The sequence below is a fragment of the Saccoglossus kowalevskii genome, chromosome 11 (genome assembly GCF_978046115.1).
Source record: "Saccoglossus kowalevskii chromosome 11, keSacKowa6.1, whole genome shotgun sequence".
Classification (NCBI taxonomy): domain Eukaryota; kingdom Metazoa; phylum Hemichordata; class Enteropneusta; family Harrimaniidae; genus Saccoglossus; species Saccoglossus kowalevskii.
In genome coordinates, this window is record NC_140651.1 from 22,887,874 (window position 1) to 22,896,788 (window position 8,915).

Below are 8,915 nucleotides of genomic sequence, written 5' to 3' on the forward strand. Positions count from 1 at the left end.
AATGTGATTGAACCTCGCATACGCGCATAGGCGATGATCAACATCGGATGAGAACATGCCATCGAAGTAGTAAAATATGAGGTCATCATTGGAAACCCTAAAAACGAATATATCAATTTTTCTATGAAGGCTTTGAAATATTTGCTGTTTGTGAATTGTTAAACTTATGGTTTATGTATTCGATACTAGAAGTTCTGCTACTATTACTTCACGTTTTGAGTGTAGGCACTCTAAGGAGTTCGACATAGTTTCTATTGTTAGCACTCAATTTCATTTTTGCCATAGCAAAAACATCGAAGCATTGGTCACCGGACACCTTGCAACACAAGAAAGTATTTCCCTTATTGTAGATAGTGGTAGATAATCAACTGTTACAACATCTAAAATAACCACCATGATTTGTGTTCTACTGATTTGCGAGACACACTCTTTGCACTCTATTTTAGTAGATTGCTTATATTAAATCTTGTAATCAGACATAATTTTATTTCCACATAGTCTTTCATTATCTATCACACTGTCCAAGAGTATTACACACTATTCCGCGTATTACAAAAGCAAACATTGTTTGTAATACAATAAACTGTATATAATAAAATACGCATTCAGTAATTAAAATAAGTGTAGTAATTTGCAATAAAAAAATACCCTGCAATTAAATATACAATATAACTGTTGCGCCCACACAGATATAACTTCAAACGTAGTTTATTACATAAAAAAGGGTAAAACAAGCTTTGTAGATATTTCGTTGATTTAAGGTTGCAAGACTATTATTTGCATACTTGTGACCAAATGACTACAAAAAGACTCAGGAAAGTATATATGTTTGGAATCGTCAGCCTTCAAGCTTTCCAAAGTGTGTCTACGACGCGTTACTCAATCAAAGGTAAAAAAAAAACATGTTCTGTAAAAAGAAATAATTACGCATTTATGCTTGTGATAAGACGTTTTTTTCACTTTTCCTAGTTGTTCGATAGTCTGGTAAATTGAATGTGTCTTGCCAGTTTTATTTAAGCAACGCGTTTTAAAAAGTAGTGAATTAACTTTAGTTTTTATCGCATTGCCCTAACTCAAACAACGACACTTTGGTAAATAGTCTACGAAATTGTTTGTCTGGACACGTTCAAGTTCAACTGTGAAAATTTGGTGTTAATCCGACGACAATAAGTATACGTTATATGTTGTTAAAGACCTTGTATTTTGAACAACATAAACTCCCAGAAAACGTCCATGAAGTCACAGCAAAGATTTTCAAGCTTGTTTATCGGCACAGGTAATTTGTTTTTACATCAAGGTCTATTTCAACATGTATAGGGGCATCCAAATGTATAAGGCTATTGGAAACCAAAAAATAAAGGAATGGGACACATTTATATGCAAATGAATAATCTGCGAAACAAACAGGGGCGGAGACCAACCACTCATTCTTAGTCATATAGCTTCTGATAACACATCATAACTGTAATGATTACACAAGCTCGCGAAAAAGTGCAAAAGTTAATTCGGTTAAGGGTACGAAACAATCAATCAGTCGGCAATGTTAACCCAAGGCTAAAGCAGTCACAGTGCAATGAGGTGTACAATAGACGCTCCCAGAACTTCGATTGATTTTGAAAAACTGCATCAGTTGTTCGGGGCTCAGACTACTATAGCATGGACGCACTAACACGTCTATGACTGTATATAGTAGACCGATTTCAGAATGAGAACAATAACATTCATACTTAACAGAACTTAGCAATATTTACAGCCGGGTATGTTTGTGGGATTAAAACTTCTAGTATGTCAGACCTTTCATGCCGTAGTAAGCAGCAAGAAAAATTAATCATGAATCATGAAGGTCACATTTTCGCATTGACTGAACTCCGTCTCAATGTGGGAAAACCCCGTTTCCTATAATTGTTTCGCTCACTCAAACAACAATGAATGCACATATCAACGAGAGATGGCGAATAAACATTGCATTGTCTTGAGTTAATCTATAAAACTTATAGGCACACAGATTAAACCTGTATTGTTGATTTTGGAAAACACTACTGAGGCTGCCTTGCTTCCATTCAAAAAATCTACATTTTAACCAACTTACGTGACATTATATGTTATGTTGACTTTGTCATATGAAAGTTTATAGTGCATTTTATCAATTAATAAATAAATGTGAAAAAAATAATTTTCAACACAAATAATAGTCTCGCTACCTTGTCTTTCAATTATCGCTTACTATTGTTAATATTAAAATTATTACAATATTAATAATATCATTTTATGTTACTCAGTTTCTAATCCATTTATCTTATTTACTCCAAAAAGAAGAAATATTTAACCACGTTATATATTTATAATCCGTGTAACTGATTTCATTCAGTTTTACCATTCTTTTATGTAATAAACTCCGTTAGTTTGCAGAGCACTTTGTATTCATTAATGTAAGCAGTGTGAATGGTTGTGCGTGCGTGTATGTGAGCGCCCTCTACCGTTCATTCAGAAAATTCATTCGGGATGTCACGACGTTGCTCGCACGATTTAAAAATTAAAAAAGTATGCCAATTTATTCACGCCGACCTCGTTAGTCCCTCGATTTAAACATATTTAGTTTCGGCAAATTTATTCACACCAATCCATTGCAACATCATCATTAATCGAATTCCCCTTCACGGTCATTTATGATAATTTATGGAAGTTTATGCACATAATCCCATTGTGATGTTATATTTATACTTCCTTTGATGGACATTATCATAATTTATACTAATTTATGCATAATCTATTGTAACGTAATAATTATACCCAAGCGTAAAATGATGAAGTAAGTGTTTACAAAGTTGTGAAAAGCTAGTGAAAAGTTGACAGATTTACATGGAAATGTTACCTATGTTTTAAATTATCGAGACCTGTAGTTGAAAGTTCGGAAAAGTGAATAAGTATCTCGTAAAATGCTGTTTGAATATCGTATTGGCTCCCGAACAATGTAGAATTTTAAAACATTTCCAAACATTAAATAGTTTCCAATTTAAAAAAAAATCAAATGATTATCATAGGTGAGTGGTCAGGTGATCAACCGATCATAAAAGTAAATATCAATTGGTCGTGGTTAGCACTTGCATGGGAGAACATCTAAAAAACAGCAAGTGAATTGTTTTGTGGTTTTGCCTTACACATTGAGAAGACAATTAAACAATTTGTGTGCATTATTTTCTACCATAATGTCGACTAATTATTGTAGAAAGGGGTGGAAATTATTAGAAATAGTCAAGTTCATAGAAAGTTTTAGAATTTGCTTGTATTTTCAATGAAAAAACATTTTTTTTCAGTCTGCACCTAATCGCTCTAAAGGTCCTAAAACAACGGGCAACGTTGTGCAAAGCGATTGCAAAGTTGGTAGATTTGCGTGTGTATTTGACCTAATTTTATATCGAACGCTGCCGTTATAAAGTATGAATAATGAATAAAATCCATTCAAAGCCTCCTATGTTAGCAGACTGTCATTTGAGCCGGCTGGAAAATGTAAAAACAGTCTAAAATTGTGAAAAACCATAGAAAAGTTGGTGGATTTGCGTGTATATTTCCACTAAGTCATTTCATATATTTTAAATTTAGTAAACAAATATGTTATAGTGTAAAAACGTCATTTATTTTCGCAGATTGAGTAGTGGACTCAAGCGTAAAATGATGAACTAAGTGCTTACAACGTTGTGAAAAATAGAGTGCAAATTTGTCAGATTTACATGAGTAGTTTAGCATACACTATAGGAACGACCATGAGGGCGCGGTTCTTAGTTCGGATACGATGACGTCATACGGGGATGGATGACGTCACAATGGGGGGTGCATAGATGAGCATAAATAATGACGTCACAATAGGAATTCGTGCATGAATTAGCATGAATGAGCGTTCATGGCCGTAAAGAGGTTAATTTGAATGAGGATGACGTCACAATGGGATATTGTGAATACATTTGCATACACGGAATTGATTTGAATACGAGGTCGTCATGTGGTCATCGTGAATAAAATTTGCATAAATTACCATCATTTTTTTAAATTATGTTTTAATTGGATTTTTAATTGGACGAGCATGGACGACACGAAAGATTTTTCTGAATGCTTCGTAGAGGGCGCAATACACTCAATAGAATAACATGTTCTCTTTTTTGCATACTAAATCAGGGTAGTTGAAAGATGTTTCTGTTTCTGTGGCAAAGTCTCCATACAAGTGTGTCTTAAATGATAGAATTACATGTAATAAATACTGCATTTCTATATACGATCTGTATCATTATCATTATCCAATGTCGGAGTGCGTGGTTTCGACGGCCTGGGGCGTAGTTTACCAATTATAACTATTTCCAGTCGACACGCAGGAAATTAAGAACTATTTGATATTAACTCTCCATCGAAGCGTATGAAGTGTATTGATTCTATATTTGTTATAAACGAATGATGGCGTATTCAAACATAAATAATTGAGAACGGCATTTAATTCCAGTCACGTGCCAAATGCGTATATTCCACTTGAGTTAAAGACCTCGTTAGCTACGCACATATTAGAACGTAACCATGACATTGTGGATTTTTACCATCACATGTGTTCTAACGGTTCTGACTGTGTTTGCTGCAGCAGGTAAGAATTGTTATCTAATTCGTATCCCATCTCTGCACTACAAATTCGAATTTATCTTTCCCAAATCCAGAGCATATATTTGCACTCTCACAATATATTGAGAAGAGTAAACATACTCTAACATGCAGTATGTATATGTATATATCTTAATTCCAGCTTGTCCCGAATTACTCACTAATCGCATTGGAAGTGATATAGACGTTACGACATTGTCACCCAATTACTGGCCGTCTTGTTGTCAGTATTGTGATGCAGATGAAAACTGTGTTGCATGGGCTTACGTACGTATTACAGGGAGCTGTTTTGTTAAAAATACCGTGCCAATGGCTAGCTTCAGTCTCGGTGTTGTAGCCGGTGTTAAAGGTAAGACTAACACACAAGCGTATTCATTACTCTAATATCATGTTACTAACTAATGTGACGTTTTCCCTACCAGTGCGTTCCAATTGTAGTAAATTTACATTAAATACAGATATACTCCAAACCAATTTGGTATTGATATTTTCCATATAATTAAGTCACCAAAAGTCCCATTGAACAGAGAAAAATACGTTCAGTGTTATAGTGAATAAGTCATCTGTCAAACTTGATAAATCTATCAATCTTTTGCAAACTAATTGAGCGCATTTAGTTCCACACTGTACAGTATTGATAATCTGTCTAATTTGTAACATTGTATATAACACAACTACTTTGTATTGTATTGTCAATTCAACCGATTTGTTCAGAAACGGTAAAACAGGTTTTTATTAAAGAACAACAAAAATGAATACGCGTGTAGAGTAATGTTTTGAACTGTTGTAAATTCTTTTATATTCTAATTACATCACAGCCTTTGAGTATTATTTATTTTCAGTCTATATTCAAGTCAAATATGACAAGAACCGTATAGTTAAGTTGTTTCCATCAATCAGTGTACCCGTTTTTGAGAAATGTATGGGTCTGTCAAACACGCTCACGAAAAGAAAATACACAAAGCTTTTATGATTTTTTGAATTGAATTGAATTGAATACACATGTAACGTAACACTGTTATGCCAAATAGAAATAACATTACACACAAACAACATCGAAAGATTATATGACTGATATATTTGTATCAATGTGTCAATTAACAGTTAAAGTTCAATTGACGTTATTGCCGTTAGTTTGATTCAATACAAAACAACCTTGAATAATCAAGACAAAGCGCAACGTCGGTGCTTTGTTAGCACAAGCTTATTATGTCAACATAAATTTGCATGGGAATGTTAATTGAGTGAGGCATAATGGGGAATGATTTTTAACTATATGTAAAGCCCCCAGGCTCAAATGAATATATTTAAACTATAACTTTTGTTATTATAAATTCTTCAGCTATATAACATATGTTCTGCATTTAATAGCCGACTGTGATTGCTACTGCCATGACCCCGGTACACCAACCAATGGTTATCAGATCTCACCTTTAGACAAATATATTGCCGATGACATTCTGAGCTTCTCCTGCAATTCCGGGTACACATTGGTAGGAGACAGTAGTATTACATGCAACTCTGATCTTCTGTGGTCTGGGGATGTACCAACGTGTAATGGTAAGTATATATGTATACGACACAGTTTACTGTGGCTTGGCGAAAAATTTCATTACAGACTGAACAAAACTGCAAAAGTTTCAGGAAAGTTTGGTATTGCCAAACACAAATATAATATATTGTTTGTGGTTCAGACATATGCAAACAAGACAAATGCAAATAACAAGAAACGTCTAGCAAATCTGACATTGCAAATAAATATGAGGTGATTAACGTATTCAATACTGGATGTCATATCGAGTGTTATTCTACGAGTGTGTCTATACTTTGAAAAACATATCGCCCCTTTGTCTTCATCGCAGTACAGGTATGATTTCTTATGTTTTTCAGATGTGTTTTTTATTGCTTTTAATTTTGTAACATTACCTGCAACATCACGGGGTATACACACATACATGTTAGCTAGGGTGAACTTACTTCATATAAATAATTAAATAAATCAGCCAGCAAGGAGACGCATTTTGTTTCCATTGGAATGCCGATGCTTTGTTGGAGGAAACTCGACTAATATGTTGTCAATGAAACGTTCTATTATACTGACAATGTCATCTCAATGTACAAATATGTTGCATCATTCTTGTTCTTAGCTAAGTTAATATAAAAGTTTAAGTTATAAATGTATAACAAAGTAGATAGAATCAATGTAGCTCATAGGTCAATACAATATTTTTTACAAAATGCAATAAAGCACAATCACAAATTTTACAGCTGATTGTATCGATCCAGGAATACCCATACACGGATCACGCAATGGTAGTGGCAACATTCACGGCAGTGTGTATAATCTAGCCTGTAACTCTGGATACACACTGGTTGGAAGCTCGTCAATAAGCTGTTCTGATGGGGCGTGGAGTGATGAACTGCCTAATTGTGATGGTATGTATACTCACGGCCTATATGTCGTATTTACATTGACTTTTATCTACACTGAACTACATATACACAAAATTTAAATAACAGTTCTTGCACATGTCTGTTCTACCGGCAAGTCATTGCATTACATTGTCGTTCTTTAATTTCACGTGCGCATATAGTAGTTTATAACTGGATATACATATACACTCGTTAGCTAAAGTTGAGCTTACAACCAACACCTCATACGTAACACCTACAATTACAACACTTTAAACGTTTATTGTTGGCACCACATTGCATTATAGTGTTATTCTTTAACTGCAAGTTCACAGTTTCAATAGTAGCACTAAGCTTCAGCAGATAACAATTCTGGGTTGCTTCATTGTATTTAACCTCTTTTAGCCTTATTTATTAGTCCCCATTCGGACGCACTCCGGAGCCGGGAACTTAATGATTGACCTCTGTGCGTCCGTGTGCCCGTCCGCATGCGTCTGGATCTGTATCTTAGACATGCCTTAACCGTTTACAGTCAAACTTTACACATACATCATACATGATATTATACATATAATGAGATGGACATTTTTGTGCTGAAAAATCATCAAAATGAAAGATTTCTGGCATTTAATTGTTTGTTTTTTTGTTTTTTTTTACATAAGATTGGTTTTCAATACTCGATATATATTTTTTTCAATCGAGATTGATTTATTTAGGTTAATTAATTAATTGCACAAGAGAGCGATTCAAATGAATGTTGTTAAACTTTCAAGTTGCTATCATTTTTTAACTTCATTTGTCTTAAATAAGCATATATGTATTTAAAACACAAATTGTTCCGGCCTATAAGTACAAAATCATCAAGAGTACAACATAATAGAATGAGGATTGCTGGATACATGTCCAGTAAAATATCTGTTTCGACCAAAGGTTTTGAATCCACAGTAGGTAGATTGTGGTAGTATACTCTGGCATTCCTCATTGTCAATATTATGATATTCTTATTTTAAATTGATAACATTTCAACGAAACCTGCTTAACATATATATATATAACTTTCACATATTACAGATTGTCTACAGTAAATTGACATTGTTTTGTTTTGCGTAATATATGTCTTATAGCATTTGAAAATCAAAAATATATTATTACATATTATATTAGTTCAAATAATACGTTATGGTAAACGTAATGGTAGAGCACAAAGTCAAAATATCAGTCCACTTGTAAGGTACTTTCTTGACAATGACTTAAGGAAAAAGATAGAATTACATTTTATACATAACAATAAAAAAACATATAACAAAAACGCATTAATATTGTTTGTTCTACTCAGCATGTACAACTGATACAGAGTGCAATACCGGACAGTGTATATCAGGCGTATGTAACTGTACACAAACAAGCTGGAGTTTCAATGCAAGAACATTGAAATGCACGTCAGGTAAATCGATGTTATTACACCACGTCATCATTATTTAACAGCTACTGGAGGCCGTAGAAGCACTTATTCTAATTCTAATAATGGCTCTTTGCCAAGTTCTTTTGTTAATTGACTGTAAAATCTGTTTGCTGAAGTTTTTATGCCAACATTCCCTGCTGCCTCGGACTCTTCCTTCCTCTTCTGGTGTTAGCTAGAACAATTTTAAAATAACTTTGCTTTTTTGTGCTTTACTGTTGAGAGTAGTTTTTACACATTCCAAGATATATTAACACTTTCACTAAAATCTGAAATGATAACTCTTTCAGAGCATGAGTTTGCAAATTATATTCAATTAAGCAAGACAGCAGTAACTCATACGTATATAATGTGACTGATCGTACGTCCTTGATATTTAAAGTTTTCTACTTGTTCAGGTTTTTGA